This window comes from Macrobrachium rosenbergii, chromosome 16 (genome assembly GCF_040412425.1).
Source record: "Macrobrachium rosenbergii isolate ZJJX-2024 chromosome 16, ASM4041242v1, whole genome shotgun sequence".
NCBI lineage: Eukaryota > Metazoa > Arthropoda > Malacostraca > Decapoda > Palaemonidae > Macrobrachium > Macrobrachium rosenbergii.
This window is the reverse complement of record NC_089756.1, coordinates 45584943-45604155: the sequence shown is the minus strand read 5'-3', so window position 1 is coordinate 45604155 and position 19213 is coordinate 45584943. Positions and strand designations below refer to the sequence as shown.

General features: G+C 35.5%; 1 long non-coding RNA gene across 2 annotated transcripts; it reads right to left on the bottom strand.

Moving 5' to 3' along the window:
- Positions 1 to 1085: 1085 nt before the first annotated feature.
- LOC136847400 (uncharacterized) lies at positions 1086 to 18994 on the bottom strand. 2 transcript variants are annotated; one of them, XR_010855731.1, is made up of 6 exons: positions 18876 to 18994; positions 11767 to 11950; positions 5897 to 6031; positions 4375 to 4522; positions 3494 to 3768; positions 1086 to 2548 (listed from the first exon to the last, which is right to left on the bottom strand). It is a non-coding gene; the product is annotated as an uncharacterized lncRNA (long non-coding RNA). The 2 variants fall into 2 exon arrangements; XR_010855730.1 differs by lacking the exon at positions 4375 to 4522.
- Between the last annotated feature and the right edge of the window lie 219 nt (positions 18995 to 19213).

Sequence of the window (19213 nt, the reverse complement as noted above, 5' to 3'; positions counted from 1 at the left end):
TCTGCATCAAGAGATGTTAGAAATATTGCAACATATTTTAGAGTTGGCAGTTTTTAACCATACTATTAATTTCTGGCAAAAAGAGTAAGGAACAACTCTACTAATTGTACATACAGATTTTTGTGTGAAATCCATGGCTAGGCTATATAAATTTATATATCCAGTTTGTGTGGAAATAGCCTCTAGTAGCATACAAGAAAATCTTCTTTGCTTTCTTGGTTTGTAGTTGATTTTTACTAGTGTTGACATGCGATTTACATTCATGTAATTTAATGTAGCATGGTAGTACACAGGTTTTTTTTAATGAGAGCACTACATTCAGGAGCTAATTTGCTAGCAGTGGACTTGTTTTTCAGGTTATGCCCGATGGAGAGATACCTCTGCAGGGTTTTCTTTGCTAAGACGTTGCGTATTGATGGAAAGGTTTCCTTGGTGACATTTGTTCACACCCTTCAGAGACTTGTTAAGGTGATGTATATCGATGGAAACTCAAAAAATAATTGCCAGATATTAATTGCATAATGTTTCTTACTCTCTCTTTCCTTCAAAGCAAGTAAACAGTATCATGTTTTAAGCTTAGTTTTTAATTGTTACTAATGTACTTTACGAGGGAAATTTTAATTGTGGAATCTGTAATCTATAATAATAGCTTTAGAGATACTTCAGATTTTATTGTTCACTTTACAGCAATTTAGCACATTTCATTAAATATATAGAAAAAAAACAGCTGGTTATTAATAGCAGCACTATTGTTGGGTATTGTGCTCTGTGGTTGTCAAAAATGCATTCTTCTCTCATGGAACTTCATTACAGATCTTCTCTTACTTTAGGTAAGCTAATACTGTGTCCACGGGGAGGACAAACGTTGTGAGTGATGTTGTGGAAGACAACCCCCGACCATATGTTGGGTTCCATTTCTTCCCTTGCCCTTGACAGCCAGAAGTTGCTTTTCCTCCCTGGTTGGAGCATATCTTTTACACTTCAAAAGGGATGCTGTTGCCAGATTTGTCCCTTTTCTGTTGTTGAAAAGGATCCTTTAGGAATGAGGCTGGAGGCTCTTGAGTCAACAGCTTTCTTAAGTCTTGGGAGGAGGAAACTCAGTCCATTGCTTCCCGTATTTCCCTTTCTCAAGAAGGGCATATATTGTACACTTCTCTTGTCAGATTCATCCAATGAATTAAGCAACAACATATTCCTCAAAAGCTCGCTACAGAAGGGTGATGAATGTAAATAAGGTTACATTTGGGAGTGACTTATTGGAGAGCCTGTCATTGTTTTCTTTTCAAGCCTTGATGCAACACTCAAGAAAATCCTTCGAGGACGAATAGTGGTTATTCTAGCAAAAAGTAATAACCAAATTTTCCTTCTGCTGCATGTAATTTTTACAATTATAAATGCCTGCATTTACAAACTACGCTTAGTAGCAGGAAACCCCGATATCTTAATTACAGTTTGAATTAGTCACGCTTAGTAGCAGGAAACCCCGATATCTTAATTACAGTTTGAATTAGTCACACACAATTAGATTCCAGATGTAATTGTTTCATTTGAAAACTAAGCTGCTTGTTTCAGTGGGAATAATTGCAAAAAATTTTTACAATTAAACAGTAGGATGTAGTTTCAATAGAATTTAAATTCCTTCTCTTTAGCTGCTATTTCCACGGTAGTGTCTCTTTCTCTTCAGTTTCTCTTCAGCTCCTTTCATTTGTAAAGTGCCATAGTAGAAGATATCGGCCATCCTTCCCAATTGTCACACAATGAGATATATATGATAGTGAAAATAGTGATTATGAAATAAAGTGCCATACTATGTAATTGCTTTGAAATGTTTTCTCTCTTGACAAATGTTGCCATTGGTCAGGTTGTCCTCAGTCATTATTAATTTGCAGGGTAGAATTTGCTCTTCACAAATATTCACTAATGTGGAGTAAATATGTTACTTGCTTGTAGGAATATATTTCTTGAAAGATACTGGAAATTGCTCTGGGGCACTAATAATGCATGCGCCTGAAGTAACTTTTGCTGGGCAAATGTTCTTTGAAGTCTTCAAAGATTTCTGCTGTTAAATCCTCATACACACAGGCAGGTTGTGCAGCAGCTGAAGTAATTCTACCTTTTGGTTGGACTGGATAAGGCTTGGTGATATAGCCAAGCATCTGTCTGTAAAATGGCTGTCTCTGAGTGTTTATCAAATCCTCATGCATACAAGCAGGTTTTGAAGTAGTTCTGCCGTTTGGCTGCACTGGACAGGGCTTGGTCATGTAGAGAATTTTTAGAGGCGAAGGTGGGTACAATCTCAGTAAAATGGCTGGCTGCTGAGGCAGGTACTTGTGTAGTGGAAGGATCTGGCAGCAAGAGGGGTGAACTTGTAAACCCAGCTAACTTAAAAATCTTGCTGTTGTGTTGCTTGCATTTTCTTGGGAAAGCTCATAGGCTTTATCACAGTTGTAATGCAGAATTGTTTGCAAATAATATACATGGAGAGGTATATTATACCTAGCTGCTAATGTGGTACATTTGCTGTTTAACACCGCAGATTTTGCAGAACCTGAAAAAACAAATTGTACTGTTCAGTTTTTTTTTTCTGTTCGTAGAAGTTATTGACAACGATTGCCTGTGTATCGTCTAGGGAATGGACAGTACTTTTTAGTCTTCTTTTCTTTGAAATACAAAACTTTGAATTGGATTTATTTAATGAAATAGTTATCTATTAAAGCTATGTTTCTTTACAGGTAAAATCAACATGTGTGAATTGGATTAATGAAATGTAATTGTTATTAGAACTTTGTTTCTTTACAGATAAAATTAAGTTGGTTTTCAGTAGATAATGAAGTTCAAGGACAGGTGGTCATCAAGATTAGCAGCATTTAAACAATATAAATTGATTTTGTTAAAATTGTTTACCTATGAATTTTGTTGAAACCTGTTACCTATCAGTTGATAATTTAGTACTGTATGCAAAATAAAACGTTCGAGTATTTCAAGATTAGTTTTGAAACCAAACCAAACTAAGTATTGCGTCAAGTTAAAAGCTTACGCTTCTCTATAGGTGTTGTTTATTTACACATGTTTGGTTTTGTACATATAATTGGTAAAAAGTGTTGTATCTATCTTAACTGAAGTTCCTGTTCATCAACAGCAATCTCTTTGAAGGATAACTGAAGAAAATCCACAGCAAAGTACACACTGTTACAATTAACCTGGCCACTGTAAAGAGGAGAATTTAAGTTTAGAGTGGTGGGATCTTACAGAAAAAAGTAATTTTAAATTTAATGCATAATTTTTCACTAATAATTTGCTCCTGCAGTATTTTTTTATAAAGTGCACAGTTTAACTGCCCTGGTGCAAAAGAAATTACAAAAAAAATTTTCTTGATCTTGATAACCACCACCAGAAACTGTCAAATGTTTTGAAATAAGTAAAGAATTATTTGTTTGTTAATAACATAGTTAAAAATTAAGAAAGGATGTAAAGTCATTGCTACTATACGCACCCTGGTTTGCTAGTCATGTAAAAATATAATTTCTGACTCGGCAAAATAGATATGCAGAAACAGTTCTTCACAGACAGCATACGAAATCTTTGCACCATCACACTTTTCTGGGCCAAGTTCCTTCTTTGCAGATATTTTACTGGCCTTTCATATCTCGTCTTGAAGCCCAGTTATGCACACACTGCAAGTCTGGCCTAGAAATTATGAAGTCATCTATATATTTTTTGCTGACCTGTCTGCACAACTAATACTGCTGACCACCAGCAGCTCTGAAACTGCAAGATTTCCATGATAAATACAAGCAAGAGGACTATGTAATGTATGGAAAACAATCCCCCCAACAAAGTTAATATTTTACAAAGGAATGCAACACCCCTCAAGTTCACCTTTTCAAAGTGTCGAGAGGTGACATGATACAAAATCAAGTAATGTAGACAAGTAAATATTGACTGGGTCTAACCAACAAAAGTTTCATCAGCATGCTTGAATTTTACATGTATTAAAATTTTGTATCAAATATACTCAAGGAAAATTTAATCCAATTTTATAAGCAGCTACAAGTTAAAAAAAAATTTAATACTTTGTATTCGCAAAAATTTCAGGAATCTTAACAATTAACCGGACAACTTGTGAAACACTTGCACGTCCTAGTCTTTGATGAATGAACGTTACTACGTTACGATAGTGGTGAGCACCCCATAGGATGCATATGAATTTAATGTAAATCTGATGAAATGTCTTCAAGTTGACATTTCACATCCACCTCAAGTCTGAAAGGAATAGACATTTCCCCCAACAGCACCGTAGCCAAATCGGACCAAAGTAATCACTTAGTCTACCTTAAGACCCCAGCTGTATCCACATTTCAGCCTTTAACTTACCTCACTGCCACTTTCTTCCATCTTGCTGTCCTACCACTCCAACTCCCACATCGCTGCCACTTCCTTTCTTCCATCTTGCTGTCCTACCACTCCAACTCCCACATTTCACTGTCTTATTCCTTGAATGGCTGCAAGTGCCCCAGCTTGGCTTAGGAGCAAAATTTTCATATATCAAATCAACCTTACATCTCAAGTCAATCCAACTTAGGATTGACTTATGGGCATTTTTCCAAGCAATTCAAAATAATATATATTTTGCATTTTCATTAACCTGCATATTTGGACAACTTACAAAACTATCATATGAAAACTCCCAACAGTTATGAATATGCCTTGCTGAAAATGTCTTTTAATTCAGGAACTCACCATCAAGTCTTCCCTTTATTCCAATTTTTGTAAGCATTTTGCGTTAAAGGTTAAGAGCATTTCCCCTCAGTTTTGAAAATTGAGCATTAAATCATGGAATTTACCGAAGTTTGCAAACAATCAAATACCACCACTGTAAATACATGTTTATGACATTAATCCAATTTGTTTGGTATTTTGTTTTACCCAGTTATATATTTGGTTTTCCGAGAGATTCAAGTTCTGAAGTTTGGATAACACACAGACCGCTGCGGGGAGAGGTTCGGGGAGGTCAACGATCTTGCAACTGTCATAAAAACTCCTTTCAGGAACCTTCTAAAGGTTCACATTCTGGAATTCCTTACCAAATAGCCTGCATTAGCTGGCTTTTAAATTCATAAATCGAGAACAACAAATTCTGAATCATCAAACTAAAAACTGTTGCCAAATTCTAATCATGGTGCAAATTATTTGGTACGGAGACTTCTAAATCCATAAGTACACCTGAACTAGATCCTCATGCCCAACTCCATTTTGCTTTTAATATTAACCTCCAGTACTGACCTCTTAAGTCTTCAGTTTCAGAACATTGACGATTTCAAAATCACAAACTACACCACAAACTAACAGGATAACATTCCAGTCTTTAATAAACAAGAGCTCTTCAATTCCTAAGTATATTTTCTGATAAATCAAGCTTAATTCTAAACAAAGCTGTCATGAAATGTTAACTTTGAATCCCCAAATTTAAACTCGCTTTTTAATCACAAACACTATCGACTACTTTAGTAAATACAGAGCAAAATACTATAATAGTTAAGTACCAACCACCCCAGTCATGAGCATACAATGCTAAACAATTCACCAACATCAAACAAATATTTAATCATTCCAAAAAAATATTAACATTCTCCTGAAAACTAGACAGAAAGTCTTCCAGGATTAGGGTTCACTACTATCAAAAGAAAATGGTACATTGTCACTTCACTCCAAAACCCAAGACTCTGAGAACTTGAAAACTTTAAATGTACACATTCAGGCAGAAATCAGTAACGATTCTGAAAAGGCCTGACATCAAGATCGAGCATAAAAGTGTCACTCCTCACGAAAAGCAGTCCGGTTAACAAGCACTCCAACCAAAACAAGATTTAAGGCCTACAGTAGACTCTAAATTTACCTTACAATTTTTTGGTTGCGTTGTTGTCCCCTGACTTTATACACTCCTGAATGATCTTGCCTGTCTGGCCACTGCTATTTTGATTATCAGGCACTTATTTCTTGGGACAGTTGCAGTCTTGTCTCAGTCCATCCTCTGAAACGAAAAATTACAGACGTTAAAATTACGTTTGGACTTTCTTCAAAGACAGTCAGTCTCAGTCTCTCTCTCTCTCTCTCTCTCTCTCTCTCTCTCTCTCTCTCTCTCTCTCTCTCTCTCTCTCTCTCTCTCTCTCTCCACAAACAAAGCAAGATTCGCTGCCCAAACTCTAAATATACCTTGCCAAAATTTTCAGTTACGTTGTCCTCTTCTGAGACTTATATACATTCTTGAGTGCTGCTGCCTTTGTGGCCACTCATTCTGACTATCAGGCAACCGCTTCTTTGCATAGTTTCAATCCCCTCTCAGTCGTTTTTCTGTAACAAAAAATCGTCGATGTTAAAATTAGGTTTGGACGTAAAAGACTCCTCTCTCTCTCTCTCTCTCTCTCTAGGATAGTCTCTCTTTTCAACGACAGGCCGTCATTATAGTCAGGTTCGAGTCATTCTGACTAAGATCAATTTTAACCACTGCTGACAGCTTCATGACCAACTGGCAGCAGCTAGCCTTCACAAAGTTCCGAACAAGATTGACAGTCGTTTTGAATATGAACACGACAACACTTTCGCAACTGAAAGCTTGACCTTGACACAAGTGACGTGCCCTAACCTTAACCAGACAACTGAAAGGTAGTTTTAACTGAACATTACATAATTATATTTCTAGGTTAATAGATTATTTGTATTATAAAATCAAACTTTATCCAGCACTGGTTAATTGGTTTTATTCACCCGACAGTGTATGATTTCTGTGGGTCATGAAACTCGTTGAGGTAGGCATCATATGTGCAACTTTATTCCTACTGAAAACTATGTTGCACAGTTCTAAGAACAGATATATAGTTCTTTCTTCATCTTTGGTAAAAGTGTCAGTCATTCAAATTCTTAATTACTTCAGATTTGCCGTTTAGTCACTGATACTTTCTTTCTTCAAAGACGATTCTCGTCTTTGGTAAAAGTGAGTCATTCAAATTGTTAATTGCTTCAGATTCGCCGTTTAGTCACGGGTACTAAAATCTTATCTCAAATTTTCAAATTGCCTGAAAATTCTAAAGCCACACGAACCCCCTAATGACCTCAGTAATTTCAAATACCCGATGCGATTTCACAGTAAAGAAAAATACTGCTGGAAGAATACAAGACAACTTAAAACTGATAAGGATCAGTTTCAAATGTTTCTGCATTCAAAAACTACAAACAGTAATACTGCATTAGCACTACAACTTTAAAATAAGACTGAAGGGCAACTTCCATGTAATCAGAAGTCTTAAGTGTAAATTCTGGAAGCAGAACTACAAGATTTGTATTAGCTCTGATGGCTTACTGTTTTCTTAGTTTCCTCCTGTCGGTATACACATCACCACCTGGTGGGTTACTGTATTACACTAAAAATTCACAAATCATCCATGAATAGTTGACTAGATTTTAATTTCTACTCAATGACTTGTTTAAAACAATAAAAACGTAGATAGATATAAGCAAAGCCAAGCAAAATTTCTGGTAAAAGGGTTTGCATCATTACTACAGTCACTGGAAACTCAGATAAGAGATTCCATAATAATATACAGGTTTTGCTAAACATATTGACTGTGTCACAAAGGTGGATTAATTATAGGCGCATGACCAATGTTCACAATTCATAAATTTTTGGCCTCTTGTGGGTTTTATCTGCTGTAACAACAACGATTCGGATATGGTTAACTTTCTGTACTCATTGACACTGCTGATTAACTTTGTCTGTGTATCTCCTTTCCCTTGTTGCCTACACTAGCAAAATTAAAAATGCTGACCAGATTCACGGAGTGCTGGAATTTGTAAACTAGATATTTATCAAGACCATTTCCAAAGCTTCTTTATATACTCGTACGAAGCAAGACGTGTGTCTGACAACTGAAGAAAGCAGAATCTAAACATCACTTAGAAGACAGCTGAATTCTCTTGTAAAACAAAGAGGCAAAAGAATGTAACAAACTTTTTCCGTCAGCCCCGAGTACTATATTAATACTCTATTACTTAAATAACACCTAACCGCCGTTTAAGTCTAGTTTAAAAAAAAATATCAGAGACTTCTTTATTTAATCATACACTTCCTGGATTCAAAATAGATAACCACTTGGGCTCAAGTCCTCTTTGGCTATGCAAATGAAAATGCACTTTGTCAAGGTATTAAATCTCTACATGCAGCAAGCTAGTCTTAACATTTTTCACCTTAGCTTCATGTATTAAAGACTTAGCTTAAGCATTATTTTATAAAATAATAAGCAAAGCTAAGTATTTTATGAGTTTTGAATTAGATTAATAATTAGAATTAGATTAATAAATTTTAACTATGGTGGCTGGAAGCAAAGAACAAAATTTTAGTAAACCTTAAATTTGCATCTTACACCATGCAGTTTTATCTGTATAAGGCGGCAGCCTAAACAATTGGAATGCAGATTTTTCCAATATGCTGGTTACTTATGTTCTTTGACCATTGCCTTGTAGTACAGCAACTGCTTTGAGTTTAAGTAGTGGTTTCTTGGACTTAAGTCCTCTTGGGTTAGGGTATTACTTGTCATATACAATAGTACCACTCACCACTTTTCTAGACTTTACCGTTAAATTTTTTTTTCAAAAACAACCTCTAATGTTCAGAACTGTATCGGGATTTTTTTTACTTGTACACTATGTAATCTTTGTTGAATCATCTATAAGGACAGATATTGCTTCCTTTAGTTTCTTTAATTAGATTCAGTTCAAGGAACTATGTCCAAATAACCGAGAGGAAAATGGGTGACGAGGTTCCTGCATGTTCCAGTACACTATCGTATGGCACACACTTTTCCAACTCATTACTGCAATGGGAAAACCTCCTGCTGAACACAGTTACTTTCATTCCCCTCTCTTAGGCCATTAGAACCACTCAGTATACAAGCTGCCTGTTACATGATTAAGTGTGCTGGTTTTTTTTTTTTTTTTTATTGCAAAGGAAGTTACTGACATTGGCTGTTCAATTATTTTCCTGTAATGGCAGCACTGACTGCTGCATTTTCAATTAGATCCACACATTCAAGTCAAATTATGAATCGAAAAAGAGTCCTTGAATTGTGAACCGTTACTCAAGGAGGAATTTCAAGTTGAATCTGGATAACAGATTACAGACGTAATTTACATTGAAGGCTCCATTCGACAGTTGAAACAAGCCATATGTTCTCTATATCCTTATTCGGGAACTTATTAGTCGTTGTAAATACTAGCTTATCTAGGAATAATCGGAGTTCTGTTTACAAACTCCAAAACATTACAATAGGTTAATGATCCATAAGTTCACATTTTCCCAAAGTGTCAGCACTGTTTTCACTATGTAGTTTCTATTTTAAATGTTCAGGTGTGATGCCTTAAGAGATTCTCCCTGAGTTTTATTACCTAACCATTTTGATATTTTACATTGAGTTTCTATTTTCAGACCTCTATTTTCTACATTTTACTTCTGGACGACTTTGAGTATACTACTGCAGCCTTCTTTGTTCAAAGAATGTTCTTTGCAATAATTTTCTGATGAAAAGCATTTACAGATTGAGAAACTATGTTTTAATTGCAAAACAAAGCTTTCTAATCGTTCAGTGGTGTACCTATATACTGATGGGGCTTCAGAATGTCAGCATCACAATTTTCAAGGTACCATTAAAAATCCTTACTTATTATAAATGCAGGAGATCTGATTTAGGAAAAATCGTTTTTATAAACAGTGTGTGGGTTAAAGCAAAAAAAATTTACTTAAATATTTAAATCATTAACATGGCTACACCAGTCTATCAACAATGCTATTATTATTATTATTATTATTATTATTATTATTATTATTATTATTATTATTATTATTATTATTATTATTATTATTATTATTTGAGAAACAAATTCACAGTTATGTTATATACAAAAGCTTTCAGGGAAACTGTTCGATTCATTGAAAAGTGGAATAGAACAGTTTCCCAAAGCTTTACATACACAGATTATCTTCAAATATATGTACATATACAGAACCACAGTGGATTTGTTTCTCATTTCAAGACTCATGCCATGAGTATTTTTAATAATAATAATAACAATGATAATAATAATAAATAATTATTATTATTATTATTATTAATCATCAGTACATGAAACTTATTCATACAGAACAAGCCCACAGGGGCCATTGACTTTAATTTCAAGCTTCCAAAGAATATGGTGTTCATTAGGAAGCAGTAAGAGAAGTAAAGGGAAATACAGAAGGAAGAGATCCAAACTATTAAAATAATAGATAAATATATAAAATGTGTTAAAATGCAAAAGAATAGTATTAGGGTAGTAATGCATCGCATTTTCGCTTGAACTTCCTGAAGTTCCAACTGCGCGACATCCTCTGGAGGCAGTTCCCCAGTCCAACGGTGTGAGGAATAAAGGACCTCTGGAACTGAGAAGTTCGACTGCAGAGGCACATTTACGTTCAGCCTCTGGCTGCTCTCGGCAGGTAAAGGGGATCAGGGATTAATTGTGAATGTGAAGATCTGTTTGAAATATAACCTTATGATAAAGTGACAAACAAGAGACCATCCGTCGATGGTCCAAGTCATAACTGCTACTATTAGGAAGCGAAACCTACCACAAAACCATTATCTAAAAGAGATATATCTGGCTTTAGCAGACATCCAAACAGGAGAACAGTATTCCAGTAAAGGAAGTATAAACGACCTAAAACAGGTTGCATTTGATTCTATCACTGTCATAAATATATGAGGCCTTACAGACAATATTCGTTTTCCAGGCCAACAACCATATCACTTGTATACACTAAAAATAGCAGTGGACCAAGAACACTGCCCTATGGAACTCAGACACAACATGTCTTGGTTCATTAAAGATCCCGTCCACAGAAACTCGCTGCTGCCTACCCATAAAAAGAAATCTTGGAGTAATCCTAAAACAGAATCCACCCACTCCAAGATTCTGAAGTTTATAAATAAGTGCCTTGTGATTTACTAAATCCAGAAACCAGCACTAAAACCTAACTGAATTACTCTGCACTCAAAACTCTTATCAAGGTTCCCATGCAAATGGCATGTCAAGTATAAAAGAACTATCCTGTATGCATATTGACTATCAGCTAACAAATCCTTTAGATACCACATACTTATATAGTGGTTAAAAATAAGTTTTTCAGCAGTCTGCAGATATGCCACTCTTTTTAACTGGCACTATATTACTAAGCTTGCAATCATCCACAAATATACTACGTCGACATAAAAATCTGTAAAATCTAGTAATCTTGAGACACAACACACTAGAAATCAAGTTGAAAAACCCACTTATCAAAAATTCAACGTTAAGAAAAAACAGGCCTCTAGTCAATTAAAGGTATGTCTGAAAAATAATATCAGACGTCAGAAAACTTGAGTGTATTCTTGCAAAGAACTTATTTTTAATTAAATTTGAGATTTTACACCGAACATTTGCAAAATTTAAGGCAAACCGACTTTACAATCTAAAACAACATTGCAGACACAAACACCTTTAAATTTTTCTATATTTCTCCATTAAATTTATGAAAAAGTTCACACATAGCCATCCACCACTATATTTTGGCCTGCAGCTTTTCCTAAAATCGGAAATCTGTCAACTTACCAATCAGTATTAAACTGTTCATAACCTCTGGTCTAGAAATTTAAGTTGCCTATATACTACCTGTATCTGATGCATTATAGTCATACTTACATTGTAAAATTCTGGTGCATCTTGAAGCAGTTTGGTGTAAAACTCAAAATCCTTTGTACTGTCTTTAGATTTTACCACTAATTCGTACCTCCTGAAGCCTTGCTTAATAAACTACTTCAAAGACTTGCCATTCTTCCGGCTATGCATCAGTTTCAACCATCGCATTCAGTAATAATGGGGTTTCCTGAAAGAATAAAAATTGTTTTTAAAACCACTACCTTCAGCTATCAGCTTGGAAAGTCATCTCTACTTTCATTTATATTAAATAGGGTACATACATTTTCAAAATCCAACTGATTCATTAAAAATTAATGAGTTTACATTAGCTGCAATCCAGTGTCGAAACAGCGTGTTAAATTGTCACTACACACACAAAGTTATATTTCAGACTGTAATAAAAGCCCTTGAAGTTTTCTTTTGGCCAAATTCAGAAGAAATTAAGCAACTGTCCTCATGAGCAGCAATTAGAAGTGGATTCCTATCAATACTATGCTTATTAAGAAGTTATTTACTAATGTCTGACCAATGATTTAGTCAAGGCAAGCAGGAAAAGTTATACTTTAGTGCTTCAAACTGAAGTTAGACAAAGCGACTACCCAATACCGACTACCCAATACCAAGACCCCACCTAAAGCGAGAGGTCCGTGATTCAACCCTTTGCAATATATACACCATTTCTTTCCCTCGGCAATCATTTAGTAACACTAATGCCATTTAGCTTTTTCTCTCCTTAAATCTTAATGCTTTTCTGTTCAAGTTACTGAGACTAAAATAAAAGTAATTTTTTTTTTTTTTAGTTGCCACCCTGAAGTTCAGTCATTACATTCTTCACTACATCGTACTCAAATGTGCTAATAGTTTTTCATACAGGTCTACAAATACCACCATCAAGGAATGTTTTCAAGTTCCACTAATCATTGAGATTACCACTCTCTTAAGCAAGTATACTTTTTCTCAATATACAAATCAATAGCTAAGGTTAATTCTTAAGCTCCTTCGCTCTCAAACATGCTTGTCATTAAAAACGCACTTGTACCATGACAGTAACACTGCAGGCTTTCTAGAGTAAGCAAGAGTTGTCAAATTACTACTTTTCAATATCCGGCTCTAGCACGATCAGCATGTGCTCCAGTTATCGAGGTTTGTACCCTTGGATTTTTCTCCCAACAATCCACAAGGCTCAAAGTTAAAAAGAAAGGTGATTACTCAGAACGGCGAAGAGATACTTTGTTAAAACTCGGCAATATTACTCAGGATTCTTAGTTGAATACTTAATGAAGCTTCCAAAACTTTAGGAGGCAAAGCCTTTAAGGACCGCCTCAAAATCACTAAGGTTAACCTGCATAATCTGCATAATTCAAAGTTATACTACTTATATACAAAAACTACCTACTTGCACATAAAAGCATGATAACTATTATACTCGCCCTTACAACAGCAGCCAGAAAATATACAAAGTAAACTGCTCTTTTTAAGTAGGCCATCACCTTCTTATACTGTATTCTGAGAAGTTCGTACAACCCTCTCCTTGAGAAAGCAGTTTTGTCTCAGTTCCTTAAGACTGGTTCAGCGTGTGAATAAAACCTAAAGGTATGACTAAAAAAACCGAGGTCTTATAATGTTAAACACAGAGTCGAAACTATCACACAATTAGGGGCAATAACAGGTGCCGTAGGTTCAGCGTTAAGGCAAAACCAAAGGCGGAGAAATAGAAGCAAGAAACTTTAACAGTATACAAAAATACTACAAATACGAACGTATATGGTACTAAAAAATATAGTCAAATGTTAGGATGCTGTAAAAGTTTACAGTATTACCAATTCTAAAATTAATTCAAAGCTTCAGTAACTAATTTTATTCAACTATACAACACACAAAAACCTTACGCCTCATTAAATGTACCTGCACTTTGAAGTATAGCCGTATATAGACAAACTGAAAGGTGTAATCAAAATATTCAAAGAACTTAGGCACACATCTGTCAGGAATAACGGTAAATGGGAACACATCACGATTAAAATGAAAATGATCAGCTTTGATACTGCGGGCCAAGTATTCAAAGTAGCACTTAACCCGAAAAATGTCCACCCTATCTACAAATCAAATTGTCATTCAAACCCCCTTAAATGAAAATCATACTACATTCAAGTTATAACACTCCGTTACTTTATTATTGAACTTCAAATTCAAGCTGAATATCAAATACAACTACCAAAATCCAAATAGGTTTCTAATAAAACTATTTTTATGCCATGCAACCCTCCCAACCACCTACGCCACTAATGATCAAAATTCCTAAAAGCAGAATTTTGAAAGCCACTTGGCAAGGTTTAAACAATTCAAACAATCTAATACAATACCCGGTTGGAAGTTTCGAAGGTACCGGGGAGGTGGGGTAGTGGTAAATTAAAGAATACTATGGCCTAGACCTAACTCGGCCTGATCAACACCGGGAAAATTAGGCCAGGTAGAAACAAGCCCCACAAAACCACAGTCAATTATTGTTAAAATATATCTCAGTATTTGTACTTATATAATACTCCCGCCGAAGTAAATACTGGTTCTACCACACCTTTTAGGGGAAAATATTCTCAGGCCTGGTCAAACGTATAGTATTAAGTATCAAATAAAACAACAGATCACCCAACACATCACCTCTGTCAATTAACTAAATATAAACTAACCTTCATTGTAGAGTCAACGATTATGTTTGTAAAGTACTTATATACAAACAACTGGTTAATATAAAAATATTAAAATGTGGTTTTAAATCACTAACATATAAAACTAATCTTTTTACTTACAAAAAATAAAAGTTACATTACTCATTCACACTATTAAAAGTGAATTTAATGATTGCCATAAATAACAGTTCTTAAAATCACACAAAATAAGGAAATTTAAACATGAGTCTTCATTTCTTCCAGACCACAAGACCAACTCATGACTGACTTTCCCACTGCCTGGTCGATTGCTGCCAAGTATCCCTTTTTCGAAGTTTATCCTCTTGTTGGAGAGAGAGAGAGAGAGAGAGAGAGAGAGAGAGAGAGAGAGAGAGACTGACTTTGCCCCATGCAAGACCCTACACGTAACATCGACCAAGGAAAGTAAAAAATATGGTTAACAGTATTTGTACTGAATAAAAGAAAATTAAAATAGGTAGTCACTCAAGGGCTGTTAAAGGGACACTGGTAATTTTAATTGGTTGGTAATAATAATTTCATAAAAAAATAGATAGGAATTTCGGACAGGTGATAAGGCGCATGAGAAACACAACATTCCTTTTCCACAGGACATATGTGGAGGGCTTGGAGGCAACTAATAAGTTATGAATTAGTAATTAGGAGGTATACATAAATGAAAAATAGCACTAAGCTTTCTTTATGCTAATACAGCGTTTTAACCATGCACAGACTGGTTCATATATTTGGCCTAGAACTTTAATGCTGGCATTCAGTAGTGGGAAGCACTTTTGTAAGTTAAGCACTATGGCGTATGTTACTGGGCTAGTCACATCCGAGTAGACCTCACGCGGAATTTTCTTTCATTACCACGTTAAATCAAATAATTAACCTTCACAATACTTACATCCTTTCTACGAAAGAGCAACCGAAGCGAGATGCATCTTTCCCATAGTTCTGCAAGACTTGCCAACACTAATCCTCGAAATGGATTTCACTCGTTGCGAGAGTTTTAAGGGTAAAGAATAAATTTGTATATAACTGTTCTGGAGATAATACGACACTTCCTAGTTTCATTAAGTGACTCAATGGCAAGAAAATGGAATTGGCTAACTATTAAGATATAGGATAAGCATAGCTCCTAAATCAGGATTAAACATTATTCTTATCCAAAACTAAATTATTCTTAAACCCCTTTTAGTAAGTAATACCAACGACAAAAACTGGCAAGCTTACAATAGTTTCATAAATAATTCGCAGACATTTTACCCTTTTAAGCTCAACTATACTCCAAAATATCAGCTACTTTAGGGTAGCCTTGACTGATTCATCTAAGTAAAGTCCTCGTACCTAAAAAAAATAAATGTCGAAGCCAGCCTTATATGCAGTCAGTTTACAACGTGCCAAGGTGAGTGAATTTACATTTGGATCAACATCAACCATACGTTCCGAAAACACGATTGACCGAACACAGACCAGTAAAAAAATTTTTTTTCGATCAACATGAGCAAACGCTTTCACAAACCCCATCCTCCTCACACAATTCCAAACACTTCATTGCCCTCAAGGATTTTTAGTGGACTGAAAACTACCAGCATCTAATGTTGGTCTTTATTATGAGATGGTATTATTTTCCTTCTCATGTTTCAAAAACGACGTGCAAAATCCTCACAAGCAATTTCACTGCAGAGTTACTACCAAACCCCGGTAAGTAATTTTAAAGCAAAACCAATGGCAATTAAATGCATTCTATACCCATCAGCTTTTAAACAACCAGTCCTCAAGTATAGGAAGAAGTCTGATTAGACGCCAAAGGGTGGTTGTACAGTCCCAATGTTTCATATTCCTTCAACAGATGTCTTAATTCTAAAAAGATCCGCGGAACGCCGTGTTTGGTACCAGCCCCTCGGGATGAACCCAAAACACAAACTACGGTAGATTTCTCAAACAATCTTGGTGTTAACATCTCAAATGATATCACCTGTACTGCATTATATACACCTTTCTATATTAAAAAATTGTATCAATAAAATATTTCCATGCAGGCTCTTCTGTAGAATTAAGTCCTGCATTAACCTTAAGCTGTGCAGCAAACTTTTTCTTATCTACCCGTTTAACACAAAGGACGCTTCACCCTTCTCCGAAAGTTTGGCTGTTAAGATTCAGTAGCCTACTGACCATAAGCCTAAAAACTTTATAGACGTTGAAGATAATCTAGGCACACAATACACAAACACTACACAAATAGTTCTAGAACAGGCTAACTGTACTTTTTGAAGATTTTTCTTCACTGTCAGGATCAGTAATGAACAAACTGAATGACCTTACTAATCGTTGGTAAATTAATTAACACAGAGAACGTGATGTACGTACCCTTTGTGCAATGCCACCATTACTATTCAAGTGACATACCAAAAAGAAACAAAGGTTTTAGTACTAAAAGCGAAGTTACTACTGCTATTTTTGCAGGAGTTGCTTATAATAAAACAGATTTGTTTTATCGACATCATACCTTTTACCTGAACTGTATTTTTAATCAACAAAGAATTCTGAAGATCCGAGCTCTGGCTGTACACCCAGTCCTGTGTTCACTAAATATCAGCAAAAAGTATATTTCAATATCGAAAGTTAAGGATAAAGATTTAAATTAACTACAGTACGAGATCTACCTTCTTTAACATTATTTCAGATTGTGGGGGAGGGGAGGGAGCAAATTTTTAAATACTGTTGATATGTAACGAAAGCATGCGAAGGATTCACCCATTCTGACATTCTTCAGCTTGTCAGTCACGATCTTTCAAAAGAAAAACGTGCCAGTGCGGCTTCTATACATTTTTATTCAATGCAATTTCTTATGATTCGTTTTAATAACAAACCTCACGACACTGTTGGGAGACAATGCCTGATTTTATATACTTTGGCAGCATTTCTATATCTAAAACACTGCATGCTTTTCTCAACCGTATTCTCTACAACTCTAGCAGTCACTGTAGGTTATATGCCAAGTTCTAAAGTACTTCTTGTTACAAGCCTAAGGAATGACTGGTTTACATAATCCTTGGTCATCCTGCCTTCTTGCCGATCTCCATGCCCCTCTAATTTTCCATTAACAGCTTCCTCAACCAAAGTAAAATTCCACACTGCCAAGCGTATACACGTATTTTAGCAGAATTTCTTGCATTGATGGTTACGACGATTTCGAAGACTACCCCCCGGGTAGTTTCAGTTATGGTTTCAGAAAGGTAGCCCTGCCAAATTGTTTTAAGACGACGAACTCTTCATTCACGGTCCCTTTTACCAGGAAAAAAATTGTGCTAGATATTTCAAAGAGCCAAAAGGATTTAAGAAAGGAACATTTACTCGTCTTCGAGAGCATTTACCTTGTTTACGCTAGTTATAACATTTTATATTTGTATATGGGAAAGTAGTGTACTATTTAATGTCAGTTTCACGTAGAAAATTCATTAACTCAAGGAAAACTTGCACAGCTTTGGATTTCTTAATAGAAATACGATGTCATCATTAAAAAACAACTGCTATTAGACTGAGTCTGCCGAACTAAAAATCCAACTATCATCGTCGCAAATAATTGGTTATACACTGTCAATTACAATATCCGAGTACTTCGCCAGGAATGTGTTAAGAAAAATCTACTTCAGGTTTTGTTACATCCCAGGGAGGTGGTTTCCAACAGTTCATAGCATTACCTACAGCAGCTTAACACCGATTGCTCCAAATGAGTCTACATAGGCCCAGATCCTACTTAATGTTTAAATTTCAGCTCATCCTCATAACAAGTTTAACTGAAATATTACTAAAACCTTACGGACAAACTTTTCCTGGGCATGGGCTGGTTTCAACTGAATTTTCAAAAGACAGCACATTTCAGGGATGGAGAACCACGTTAAAAGTTACTAGCCTGGTTTTAGCTTACCTTTGTTGATTTGACTTGCAAAAATATTGGCCATAACAGCGAATTACGTGCAAGAAATGGGGCTTTTGCCCCATATTAGCTGTTTGTCAGCTTTTTTGGGATTACACAAGTTACCACTTTTGTTGCCTCTACAAGACAAGCTGGGAATTAGTTTTATACTGGAAGCGCAAAATTCAACAATTGAGTACCGTTAGAAAGTAAAGCCACAGCCACATTTTTTATATATACAACATATTAGATGCTGGAAAGTATCGCTATTAATTACCCAAGGAGTTTCACGTCAACACTCCCATACACTGAACTTGGAAGAGGTGACAACTAGCACAAGCGTTTGACATTTAAGCTGCTTCAAACTAGAGTTAGACCTTTACACTTGACCAACTATTGGACCCTAAAGACTTCGGTTTCCATACTTACAGCCATTACCGAGGAAACATTCTTACAGATATACTTTGCTATGTCTTACCCGATATACGAATACTATAAATATTTACCTTAAATCCACATAATGCTGACAAATGTTTCGATACTAACAATCACTATATACAGTACAAAAACAGAGGCATACTGTCTCAATACTCTGACCAAAACAAGAGTTCTTTTGTAAATAACGCGCTTTCAGAGTTCTAACCAATCACAGACGTTCATGTAGATTTTCTCTCAAGTAGAGGATGTAACACGACTCCTCATTGGCTGAGAGGCAAGCAAGAATTCTCCAGAAATACAGTTTCACTTTCTCTAGACATTACGAAACTGCATGTAAAACAGCGACACCTGTTAGTAATGTGACTAACTATAAAAAAATTTATCTTAAATATCTTTATATTAATGG